The sequence below is a fragment of the Lynx rufus genome, unplaced genomic scaffold (assembly GCF_022079265.1).
Source record: "Lynx rufus isolate CCGP_SWC_20201006 ecotype Redwood Valley unplaced genomic scaffold, mLynRuf1.p SCAF_1, whole genome shotgun sequence".
Lineage (NCBI taxonomy): Eukaryota > Metazoa > Chordata > Mammalia > Carnivora > Felidae > Lynx > Lynx rufus.
Genome location: NW_025814823.1, coordinates 191,964,939 through 191,978,721, shown reverse-complemented (window position 1 = coordinate 191,978,721; position 13,783 = coordinate 191,964,939). Strand labels below are relative to the sequence as shown.

General features: G+C 40.4%; 1 pseudogene; it reads left to right on the top strand.

Moving 5' to 3' along the window:
- Positions 1-381: 381 nt before the first annotated feature.
- LOC124523747 (uncharacterized) lies at positions 382-493 on the top strand (annotated as a pseudogene).
- Positions 494-13,783: the final 13,290 nt, after the last annotated feature.

Below are 13,783 nucleotides of genomic sequence, written 5' to 3'. Positions count from 1 at the left end.
TCTGACTTTCTCTTTGTAGTTTTTCTCTTAGTGGTAACTTTGGGAGCAATAAAATCTTCCTAAGGGGCTACTGAATCACAGGACAAAAAGAAATTGTATATTGTAAAGTTCTATGGGGAGTGTATTTTGTTTAATTTAAAATAGTTGAAAAATTAGTTGTTTTTATACAGGTTGTATTTAAACTTTCTATTAACTAGACTAACCAGACTACCTTTTTAGTTAAGAAACATGACATTGCTAAAAGAATAATAAGTTCTCTGAGACTGAAGGGCCTCAACGGAAGGCAGCTGACCAGGGACCTAATTTAAGCTTGTAGGAGGAATTAAAATTTCAGACCTGGGTTTTACTACACTACTTAGCTTTTCAAAATGTATGCATCCCATCGCTTCTCAGCCTTTTGGCTAAGATCAAGTGTAGTATCTGTTCTTATCAAAATGTATGCATCCTAATGTTTTTCCTCATTTTATCTTCTGTATGCCTGTTACCAACCACAAAAACTTTGCTGACTTTCACTGACCATCACCTGTACTAAACATTATAAGAATAATAAGTATATACACTTATATAGGAATTTATTTCCAGTTTAGTACAAGATTAAGAACACAGGTTTGGTGTTGATGAATCTGGATTAATTAGAGATTACTAGATATACACATCTTAAACCACACCTATAAATTCTTCTTAAGTTTTTTTAATGTCTATTTATTTTGGAGAGAGGCAGAGCATGAGCAGGGGAGGGGCAGAGAGAGAAGGAGACACAGAATCCGAAGCAGACTGTAGGCTCTGAGTTCTCAGCACAGAGCCCGACGCAGGGCTCGAACCCACAAACCATGAGAATGTGACCTGAACCGAAGTTGGACCCTTAACTGACTGAGCCACCCAGGTGCCCCCACACTGATAAATTACTAATGGGGAACTATTGGGCAAGGTGGTAAGACCAGTTAAGATACAGAGAAGACACCCCGCATTATATCTTTATATAGTAGAGGGCTAGGTTCTAGTACCTTTGTGGGGATTGAGGTTCTGGAGTCTGCTGGAGTCTCCAACTCCTTGTCCTTCACTGAGTAAAAGAACAAATTTAGTAATAGTAGCAGCAGAAACAGCATCAAGGGGAATGGTAACCATCATCATAATACGTTTCTTTAACATTTTCAAAATCCGTTCACTGTGGCCACTATGGAGGCATACCCCCCCCCCACATCCCCCTTCACGGGAGAACCTTCTGTTTGGAGTACAATAAACTGACAGCTTCCAGCCACATACCTTGTAGGATCTGCACACAGCGGTAGAGCCAGGCCATTCCTGCCCAATGGGGCACTTCTCTAACAGGCAGTCTATGCTCCCAGCTCTCCATGGGCCTGCCTGAGACTTTCTCGGAACTGCACTGCAGGACAAGGCTCTTTCTACCCAAGCAGCCTTTCTTCTGTCTTCCCATTTATGGATGTCAGGCTTGCACTGTGGCCTGAGGGCTCTCATTGACCACTCATGTTCTCTTTCTGCTTTATCCTTTTGTATTCGTTTGCAAAGTATCACAGACGGAGTGGCTTATACAACACAAGTTTGTTCTTCCACCAGCTTGGAGGCGAGAAGTCTGAGATCAAGGCGTTGACGGGATTGGTTTCTTCTCAAGTGTCTCTCCTTGGCTTGTAGATAGCAGCCTTGTCACTGTGTCCTCACGTGGTCTTCCTTCGGTGTGCGTGTCTGGGTCCTAATCTCCTCCTCTTCCTCTCAGGACAGCAGCCACCTTGGATTAGGGCCCACGCTAATGACCTTAATCAGCTCTTCAGAGAGCCTATCTCCAAATTCAGTCACATTCTGAACTCCTGGGATTCAGAGTTCAACAGATGAATTTGGGAGGACTCTAGTTCAGCCCATAGCACCGCCACCAGAATTTCTTTCAGTAACTCTCTTGTGCTTCTCATTCGGTCATGCATCTGTTTCCCAAGACCTCAAGTGACCAGTGCCCAAAGGTTATTTCCCCTAATCGCCTGAACAAGCCTGTTTTAGAAGTGAAAGGTGAAATAAGTTCACCAAGCCATCATTACCAGTACACGTGGTGGCCAGAATCTACATCTTCCCTCAGCTGTATGCAATTCTGTCTACGTCTTGCTGGAGTAAACTGTTTGTTTCACGTAGTTGAGCTAAGATGCAAAAATTTCCCTCCAGGCCTTCTTACACTGAATTAGCCATAACACTATATAGTTTGGTGCGTCTTTAACAAACTCACGTTTGTTTATCATTTTCTCTGCTTTAATTACTAGTAGCCTTTCCCTTTTTTTTTTTTTGTTGTTGCAAATGAATCCCATTTCCAGACTCCTGTTTTGAAGGCTGAGATTTTGTTCTTTCTCCTCTCTGTTCTCCTACAGCGCCCAGGGTAGACACTGACTCTGTTCCCCTACAGTGTCTAGTAGAATGACTTCACACAGTAGATGCTCAGTGAAGACAGCTTGCTTGAACAACCACTGCGTGTGCTCGGGTGCCTGTTCTGACCTGCATTCCTAACGCCTAACCCCACACCTAGTGTATGGTACTTCTCAATATAAATGTATTACGTGAAAAATGTGTTACTATTTCCTGAGCAATTACCGTGTGCTAGATGTAGCATTTTCTCACTTAAAACCCGTAACAGTCCCTTAACAGGTGGTACTGCTATTATCTCCATGATTCAGATGTGATCTGAGGAGGTTCTATTGCTTGTTAATGTCACAGAGTTAGTGACAGATCTAGAATGCAAACCAAGGCTATTCGATTTTCGATTTAACAACTGCTTCACACTGCAGAGTATCTTCAGTTGGTCGATGGCTTTCCCAACACAAAGCTGTAGAAGAAAACGAATTAGAGAGAACTCATTACCTTTCAAAACCTTGAAACAACTCCTTGGCCTCTATTTTCCAGTCATACAAAGTATCATGACTCATTAACAGCAGGAGTCCTGTTGTTGTGTTTGCAGGATTACAGTGTTGTAAGGTATCCTTGAGAGAAACTAAAAATAGTTCTTTAAGACTTTCAGTGGGGGAAAACTTTGGGGAAGGATTTTTAGGAGTCAAAGTTGACCTTTAATACTTACTTTGTTTTTGCTTTGTTTTGTTTTGTTTTGTTTGTCATGGATCATTTGATTTGACAACTGATAGACAATTAAAACTATGGTCAGATTTCAAGTTTTTCACTATAAAAGTTACCTTCTCGTGAGCATTGTGAAATAGGACTCTGCCACAGCCGAAAGTAGGAGACGTAATGTGTTTCATTCAAAATATTTTTTTTTTTTGAGGATCTAACTGAAAAGATACAGTGTGGGAGTTAGTGAGAGTCCAAAAAGGAATCACTTAAGAGTCACTATCTTCCAGGAGTTTGAGGTCTTGTGGGAAAGACTGACATGTAAATTAAACATCCAAGCTCTTTTCTGAGTGCCCTCTGTTTCAGACACTGTGCTAAGTAGGGCAAGGACTAGGGTGAGACAAGTTAAGCACTCATCTTGGGTGTATAATTTACAAGGACAATGCCCCAAACTCAGTATTCAAGATAAATAATATGTCATGTTTTAAATAATTTTAAATCAAAGAAAGTGCAAGCAAATCCATGATAGGAAAAAAAAAAACAATTTTAAATAAAGACGGGATCAGTATTACTGATTTTTCCTTTTGCCTCAGGCTCAGCATGGCGCTGGAACTAAGCACTTGACATATACATCAAATGCATATGTTTCTACCATCCAAACCACTTGCCTCCAATTAATTTCTCAGGCAGATGACTGGAAATTTGGAGAAAGAAGGTTTTCCTTTAATGTAATGGTTAAGAACACAGGTTTCTAGCTCAGGCCCACCTGAGTTCGAAGCTCGTCTCTGATGCTGATTCATTATGCCCTTGGGTGAGGCACTTCATCATCCTAAACCCTTGATTCCCTTTCTCTAATATGGAGCTAATAGTACTCAGCTCCTGGAGTTGTTGTTTTAAATGACCTAATACAGGGGCGCCTGGGTGGCTCAGTTGGTTGAGCATCCAACTTCAGATCAGGTCATGATCTCAGGGCTCGTGGGTTCGAACCCCACGTAGGACTTTGCGCTGACGATGCAGAACCTGCCTCAGATTCTCTTTCTCTCTCTGCTCTTCTCCCGCTTGTGTGCACACAGGCCCTCAAAAATAAATAAACATAAAAAAATTACAAAATAAATGAGCTAATACATGTAGAATGCCTAATGTGTTTGATAAATGTTATCTATGACTCTCATATAATAAATGACAGGATGTAGTAAGATATTAGCGATGCAAATATTATGCATCGCGATTGTAAAATTGAGAGTCATTTGTACCAGGGGGTGGGGGGTGGGGTATTATTAAAGGTTTAACAGAGGAAGTTATGTTGAGTCTTGAAGAAACTTGAAGTAAAAACGTAACAAGTGAGGGAATGCATTTGAGACCAAGTCTCTATTATAAGAGAAGCATAAAATTGTGAACGTAAATGACAAATTGTGAGTAGAGCATGTAGTCTACAGAGGATGGTAAGAGGGAATAGAGATTAGCCCTCGGAGTTCTGTCTACCATCTATTTAATGGGAAGTGCTGGAAGGTTTTTGAGGAGGGGAGCGCCATATACTGACCTGACTTTTAAAAAGATGACTGGCCCCAGGACGAAAGACTGATGGCTGAGTTGACGTTTTCAGGGGTAATAAAACTTCATATACATGGATATAGAGACTGTTTCATGGATTACGTGAAAGAAGAAACTGGTTTGCAGTTACATTTACAGCAAGTGATATTTTTGAATGTCCCACTGAGGAGAATAGTAGATCATATTTTCAAAATGTAATCCTAACTGGAGAATTCAGGAAGACTCAAAAGTCCTGTTGCAAAGAGCTCCGCTGTATCTTGAGGAAGATATGGTACCGGAGATGTCCTGTAATTAACCTGGACCCTACAACCCAGGGCTCAAGCAATGATTCTGCCTAAAGCAATCAGTTTGTGGGCACGTCGTAATTTGTTTTACTGAACTTGTATTTTTCAAGTCTTAGTTATTCTCAAAATAAGGTTGTAGCAAAATTAAGCAAAGTGTGAAGGAAATTAGCCATAGTCTCACCATTCTGATACAACTGTTTTATTCTCCGGGCTTCCTGCTGGTTCATTTGTATGTATGTGAATTTTCACTCAGTGTAATCAAAGCACATGTATAATTTTGCAGTCTTTTTTTGAAGCCTAATGTTAGAGTGCCATTTTCATTATTCTTTTGCCAAAATGTACACCATTCAATAATAATCCACTCCCTCCTCACTAAAAGATGGATAGTCTATCATAGGAAAGAGAAGAGGTTAAAACACCTGAGATTAGAGTCGTAGAAATTAGGGTTGGAAACCCAGCTCACTTCTTCTAGATGGCTGAATTTGGCAAAGTTATTTACGCCTCAGTTTCTTTGTCTGTAATGTGAGTAATGGCACATTTTGCATGTGCTGGGAGGTGGAAATGAGGCATAAGGTTCATAAAGTGTACATATGTAAGCATAAGTTAAATACTCAATAAAAGGTAGCAACACTTATTATTCCTGTCAGTCACTATACCAGCAGTCTGGTATATTTTTTTTATTAAAAAAAAAAAGTTTGTTAAAGACTTACTCTATACTAGATACTGTGCTGATCGCCGTGGTGCAAAACTCAGGGTCCCTGCTTTCTAGGGGCTCTCAGTTGAGTAGGGGTGATAGTTCCGTAAATGGATGACTGCAATGAAGCCTGTTAAGTCTATTTTTGGTATCTCTGTCCTGCTTCACAGGTACTAACATCCCGGTTTTTGTGTTGTCTTCACTATGAGCTGCTGGGTCTTTCTAAATCCCTTTGCAAATTTCTTGAGTCGGATTAGCATGGGTCCAGGGCCTACCGGCCTTACCCCGAACAGTTTCTGTGAGTGGGGCTACTCCAGAAGGTAGCTCTGTGACCAGAAGAGTAGGCACGACTGGCAGACAATCAGCTTGCGAACGCCAGCTTGGCCACGTGTGAGACTTTGAGAGAATTCCCTAACCTCTCTGAGTCTCAGTTTCCCCAAGTGCTCATTGAATGGGGGTAATGCCTGCCTCGAGGGGTAATTGTGAGTATTAAGTGAGATAATATTTGTGATGCTCTTAGCTCATGCCTGGCCCATAGTCAGCCCCGTGTAAATGGAAGCTCTTATAATCAGTGTTTATCTTGTAGCTCTGTGAACCATCATTGGCTTCACCTCATCTGTACTTTGCTCTGACTCATGAAATGCCAGTGCCTTGAGAGGTAATGAGAGAGGTCCAACCAAACCCCAAAAAAGACATCTGACACCCACTGTGTTTGGCAAATACTACCTTAACTACCTTAACTTGACTTCCTCCATGATTTCCTGTTTATAACCTGTATCCTTCTCAAATTTATGCTTCTTCACATGACTAGCTGTCCCTCCATCCTCTCCACCTGTCCACTGTCCCTCTGGTCAAAATCTGGTATCTGTGGGTCTGCTAAGCAACTCCATCTACAGTCTGGCCAAATCTGCCATTGGCTTCGCAGACCACACTGGATATTCTGGATGCACGTCTCAGATTCCACACATGGTCCATGCACCCACCACAGCCTCTTCTTGGCCTGACAGGCCCTCTCCATACCATCTGCTTCTCTGCCTGATGGGAGGTTGCTTTCTTATTTCTACTTTTGATGTTTTAGGTGGCAAAGAACAGCTGAGTGGCAGAGTATCAATAGGGAGTTGGTTCTCCTAGGAAAAAAAAAAAACAAAAACAGCTCTTTTTCTCAGTATTCTTTTGCCTGTACAGTGTCTACTCTTTCTGTGCGCTAATCCCCTCTACTCTCCACATGAACACTATTTGTTACAATTGGACAAGGCTGGTGGTTCAGTGTACAGGTGCTTTGTAACATGCGTCCTCGTGATATGCATGCACACGTATACATTTGTGTTGATATAAAATTCACGTAACATGCCATTCACCATTGTAACCATTTCCAAATCTATAATCCAATGACTTTTAGTTCATCCACAACGTTGGGCAACCATCACCACTATCAGGTTCTAGAACATTTCTACCTCCCACAGGAAGAAATCACTTCCCATTTCTCACTTGCTCCAGTCCCCCCAAACCACTATCTGCTTTACATCTCCATGAATTTGCCTATTCTGGACATTTTAAGTAAATGGAATTGTACAATATATGACCTTTTAAGTCTGACTTCTTTCTTTTTTCCTTTTTTATTTTTTTAATGTTTATTTACTTTTGAGAGAGAAAGAGCAAGAGAGAGAGAGAGAGAGAGCAAGTAGGGGAGGGGCAGAGAGAGAGAGGAAGATACAGAATCCGAAGCAGGCTCCAGGCTCTGAGCTGTCAGCACAGAGCCTGACGCGGGGCTCGAATTCACAAACTGTGAGATCATGACTTGAGCCAAAGTCAGACTCAACCAACTGAACTGGCCAGGCTCCCCCTGACTTCTTTCATTTAGCATTATGTTTTCAAGGCTCATTCACGCTGTAGCATGTATCACTCCTTTTATGGAAGAATAATATTCCATTTTATAGATATATCACATTTTGTTTATGCACTCATCAATTGGTGAACATCTGAGTTGATGTCACCTTTTGGCTACGGGGAACAGTGCTGCTGTGAACATTCCCGTATACATTTTTGTTTCAATACCAGTTTGGGGATGTATAGCTACAAATGGAATTTCTGGGTCATACTTTATGCAATTTCACTTCAATATTTTGTCACAATTAATTAGGTTTGCTAAAGTCACAAAATTCATATCTTATTACATATATAATTTAATCTCATGAGATTCCAGGGTACTAAAGTAAATATTTGGTTCTATTGGTATGCTGGGTCTCAAATTTTCATTCTGGAAAAATTTTCCGGGAGAGTCAATATCTTGCATTGAAGTAATATTTGTGTTACTCAAAACTACAACAACAACAAAAAGAACTCACATAAAACATGCTTTCCAAAGAAAATACTGTATGGAGAAAGCATTGGTGAAAAAAATTATACAGCTTTGGAAGCCCAAAAGAATAGTTCAGTTCTGCCTGGTTTGCCATAGAGGGTGAATAATGAAATACAGAATCCTTTCTTTTAGTAATTTGGAACTGGCTGGCAATCTTCATTTTGCTGTTCTCTCCTCCAAAAGCCAATGAATAGACGAGGAAAATGGATGGAAATGAGGATTTGAATCACCTCCTAATTGTTTTACTCCGTTCAAATGGCCACAGTTACCATCCACACATTTTTGTCTACTAAGGAATCACCAGATGATAGAAAACAGTCATCTTTTTAAAGGATTCCCTTTTTCCCTCTATTTTTGTCCCATATATAAACCGGCACACAGTCTTCTAAATGCACACTTGCACTTTGTTATTGGTATCTAAACCTAAATCAAACTCTCCTCATCAAGTTTGATTTTATCTGCTTCATTGAGATTGAATCTAATAGCCACCGAATACATGCTGTGGGCAAAATAACATTAATGTGCACCGAGGCAAATGCCTATGCAATGAAGGGACATTTTAATAGTGGCATGCTGAATAATCAATTCCACTTTAAGACACAGATCAATATTATCTTTGAGATGTCTAAATAGCCATCAAATATGAACAGAACAGGTCTAGAAAGCAGAAAAATGAGAAAGAAGATTGTTTTTGACAACAACATGAGGCTTCTAATGATTTTGAATAGGGCAATTGGCTTGTCTGGAAAATTAACTGTTATATTTTTCTCATTGACGAGTCTAAATTAGTTAAGTTTTGTTTTCATTTTTGTTTTCGTTTTGGATTTTTTTTTATGCTTTAAATATTTTATTATGTGAGAAAAGGATACTATGTATTTCCTGTAGCCTATCTCCTGGGGCTTTACATTTGTTTTTGGTTGTTGTTGTTATTTAATTTTTTGAAAAGCTTGTTTACTTTTCATTAGTTTTAGATTTATAGAATCTATACAATTTATACAATTACCAAACTAGTAAGAGAGTTCCCATATACTTGTATACATCATACCTACTTCCCCCTATTATTAGATCTTAAATTAGTATGGTAGCCTTGTCACAATTAATGAGTCAATAATACATTATGGTTAACTAAGGCCCATTTTGTTCATACATCTTAGTTTTTAAGTTAATGCCCTTTTTCTGTCTCAAGATTGCATTAGGGTATACATTGCATTTAGTTGTCATGTTTCCTTAGATGCATCTTGGCTGTGATAGCTACTCAAACTTTCTGTGTTTGATCATTTTTGACAGTGTTAGGTGCACTGCTCAGTATTTTGTAGAATATCCCTCAAATGGGATTTGTTCGCTGTTTTCCTCATGATTAGACTGTGGTTGTGGGTCCTTGGGAAGAAGATTATAGATGTAAAATGCTATTCTCATCACATCATATCAAAAGTACATATCCTCAACATGACATCACTGCTGATCTTAACCTTGATCACTTGGCTGAGGCAGGGTTTTTCAGCCTTCTCCATTGTAAAGTTCCTCTTTTATCCCACTTTGCATACTACGCTCTTGGAAGGAAGTGACAACACCCATCCCACACTTACAGGAGGAAGACTTAGGCTTCATCTCCTTGAGGGAGGTATGTACATAAAACATTTGGAATTCTTCCTTATGGGATATTTGTTCTTATTTATTTATTCAGCCAGTTGTTTACTTATATCAGTGTGGACGTCTTAATATTTATTTTAGACATATACCTATGTCTAAAGGAGTCTTGGCTCCTTTGTCCATTTGACATATTCCCCCAATACTCTGTGTGTGTGTGTGTGTGTGTGTGTGTGTGCGCGCGCGCGCACACACACACGTGCATGTGCGCATGTGGAGTACATCCTTGCTTTCTGGCACTACAAGATGATCCAGGCTCATTTTGTACATTTCCCACCCTAACTGTAGGATCAGCCATTTCTCTAAGATGCTGTGGGTTTTTTTAAATGGAAAATGGTATTAGAAACTAGGATCTGGGTGCTAGGTATACTCATTTTTACTGTGTCATTGCTTTTAGGCCCTCTAAGATGACAGAACAAGGAAATATACGTGTGTATACTAATCTGTATGTGTTCACATATCTGTAATGATTTCTGTATGTATCCATCTGATCTGTATGAGTTCAAACTGATCTCTCCAACTCTAATCCATTACCACATGGATTGTTCTAACCTTCGCTCATTGCTTATCTGAAATCTCCCACTCCAAGGGTGAGAAACCAGACTCCCACTATCATTCCTTTACATAATTGTTCAATTCCAGCAGACATGGATGGTGATTTCATAATTGTTAACGTGCACCTGCACAAGAAACAACCTGATCAGCCAGGAAACAGTGCATATGTACATTTCCTTTACCTTTGGTCTTACAGACTCCACTCATTTTTAGTTATTTAGGTCAACAACTTCTTCCTTCGCTTCTTCCAGTGACAGTGTTTCATATATTTGTAATGTGATTAAGAGTCTCTTGTCAGAGTCTGCATTCCTTCCTGAGATTGCCTAAATGATTCCTTACATTTGCATACATTAAGGTTTACTCTTTGTGCTGTAACGATCTATGGATTTTGACAAACGCACAGTGTCATATCCTACACAATAGTTTCGCCACCCTGAAAAATACTCTGTGCTTCACTCTTCAGTCCTCCTTCCACCAAAGCCCCTGGCAACTACTTATCTCTTTACTCCCTCTCTACTTTTGCGTTCTCTGGAGTGTCCCACAAATGGAATCATATAGGAAGTAGCCCTTTCAAGCTATCTTCTTTCACTTCTCAATACGCATTTAAGGTTCTTCCATGCCTTTGCATAAATGGGTAGCTCATTCTTTTTCATTGATGAATACCATTGTGTCATATATATCATATGCATATACTACAGTTTATCCATTTCCTTATTGAAAGACATTTTGGTTGCTTCAAGTTTGGGGCGATGAATAAAACTGTAATAAACATACGCCTGCAGGTTTTTGTGTGGACATTTCTTCAAATTAATTGGGTAAATACCTAAGGATGCAATTTCTCAGTCGCGTGGTAACACTATGTTTAGCTTTTAAGGAACTGCCAGACTATCTTCGTTTTTTAAAATTTTTTTTATGTTTATTTTTGACAGAGAGAGAGAGAGAGAGAGAGAGAGAGAGACAGAGCATGAGCAGGGGAGGGGCAGAGAGAGAGGGAGACACAGAATCTGAAACAGGCTCCAGGCTCTGAGCTGTCAGCACAGAGCCCGACGCGGGGCTCAAACTCACAGACCGCGAGATCATGACCTGAGCCGCAGTCGGTCGCTCAACTGACTGAGCCACCCAGGTGCCCCCAGACTATCTTCTAAGTGGCTGTACCATTCTGCATTTCCATTAGCAATAAATGGACATTCTTGTCACTTAGCATCTTCACCAATAATTGGTATTGTTATTTAAAAATCCATTTTAGGAGTGCCTGGGTGGCTCAGTCGGTTGAGCGTCCAACTTTGGCTCAGGTCATGATCTCACAGCTCATAGGTTTGAGCCCTGCGTCAGGCTCTGTGCTGACTTTTCAGAGCCTGGAGTCTGCTTTGGATTCTGTGTCTCCTTCTCTCTCTGCCTCTCCCCCACTCATGCTCTGTCTCTCTCTGTCTCTCAAAAATAAGTAAAATGTAATAAAATAAAATAAATCCATTTTAGGGCCACGTGGGTGGCTCAGACTCTTGATTTTGGCTCAAGTCATGACCCCAGAGTCGTGGGATTGAGCCCCTGCCTTGGACTCTGTCCTCAGCGTGGAGTCTGCTTGGGGTTCTCTATTTTTCTCTCCTTGCCCCTCTCCCCTGCTCATGTTCACTCTCTCTCTCTCTCTCTCTCTCTCAAAACAAACCAATAAAAAACAAAAATCTATTTTAATAGGTGTGTTGTCATCAAAGTACTTAAATTGTGTTTAGTGACCATATATTCATCAGAAAAATATACACATCAAAAATGTATGTGGATTTATGACTGGATAGTTTTGATTGTTAGAGGCTTCCTTTTTTTTTATTTTAAAGAGAGGATGCGAGTGGGAGAGAGGGATGGGGAGGGAGGGAGAGAGAGAGAGAGAGAAAGAGAGAGAGAGAGAGAGAGATAATCTTAAGCAGGCTGCATGCTCAGCACGGAGCCCAACAAGGGGCTTGATCCCACAACCTTGGAATCATGACCTGAGCCGAAATCAAGAGTCAGATATTCAACCAACTGAGCCACCCAGCTGCCCTGAGGCTTCCCTTTTTGTAATACGTTTTGCACCACTAAAACTTTACATTTATCTCACGTTTCTTCCTGAGGATATAAAATCCAGAATAGTGTAGTAGTTACTTACTTTAACTTTGGAATGAAGTAAATCAAATTTTAATCTGGACTCTCCGACTTAGCACTTCTGAGACTGTGGGTAACTATTAACTTGCTCTGCTTCAGTTTTCTCTTTCTAAACCAGAGACAAAAATGGAACTCAGCTAAGAAGGTTATATGAATTTAATGAGCAAATGCGTGGAAAGCATTTAGCACAAGGCCTAGAACATGGCAACCATATGGTTATCATGGTCATTGCTGTATTGCCGCTGTAACTATTCCTACTACTGCTACTGAAGGCTCAAGTTATTTCTTAAAAACTGTACACTTTCAATCCTTCACTTTTGAGCTGCACTGATCTTTTTCACCCAACCATGGCTCATAAAAATAGAATAAACACACTTCACATTCATTACATTTCTTGCAGCATGATTTTTTTTCTACTCCAAAGAGCATGGTGGAATAGATATTTGCAAAGGTAACCTAAGTGTTACAACTCATTGGCTTCCTGTTATTTCCTGTATTACTAATAATCTCTTACATTTTATCAGTGCTTGAGATTTTACATAGTGTTAGCTTCACAGATATTATCTCATTCGCTTCTTGAAGAGCTTTCTGAGGTAGGCAGGGCATGCTTGTTAACCCCCAGGGAGGTAACTTGTCTAACAGGTAGGCGCAGAGCCTGGGTTTGAATCAGGGTTCTCTGATTCCTGACTTAGTGTACTTCCCGGTAAACTAAAATGAATCCAAATGAACTGAAACCTTAATATCCAGATCAATGTGCCTGGGACAGTCATTGATTCCCATTAATTTTGGCTCATCTGTACAGGATCATGGGTGGCAAGGATCTTTAAAATAGTCTCCATTGCATTTTGGGCTTAAATCAGTGGTAACATCACTAGTCCTCATGTCCCCCTAGTGATCTCCTACATACAATCTAGTGTGTGCATACTGAGATCCCTCACACCATTTCTAAAGCACTCTGTTCATGTTAAGTGTAGTAGTCTGGGGCGCCTGGGTGGCTCTGTGGGTTAAGCTAAGCATTTGACTTCAGCTCAGGTCATGATCTCGAGTCATGAGATCAAGCCCTGCAATGGGCTCTCTACTGTCAGCACAGATCCTGCTTTGAATTCCCTGTCACCCCTCTCTCTTTGCTCCTCCCCACTCTCTCTCTTTCTCAAAAATAAACATTTAAAATTTTTTTTTTAAAAAAGGAGTGTCATAGCCACATTTCTGCATTCTGTCTGGGATTTATTCTAACCTACCTTCTCCACTTCATATCTGAATCACAGGGCTAAGCTCCTAGCATCTTTGTTACTGTTATGAGTACATCCTCCTGGTTCTGTCTGATGGACCACAGGTGAACATTTGACCAGTGAGATAACCCTCTCCTGAGGGAGACCCAGTGACAAGTCAAGAAATGCATGGGATGGATATTATCTTGTACAGGAGCAGAGAAGCAGTCAGGTCTTTTGCAGGAAGGGAAGAAAGTAGAAGCAGAGCAAGACAATGAGATGAAAAAGAGAGAGAGAG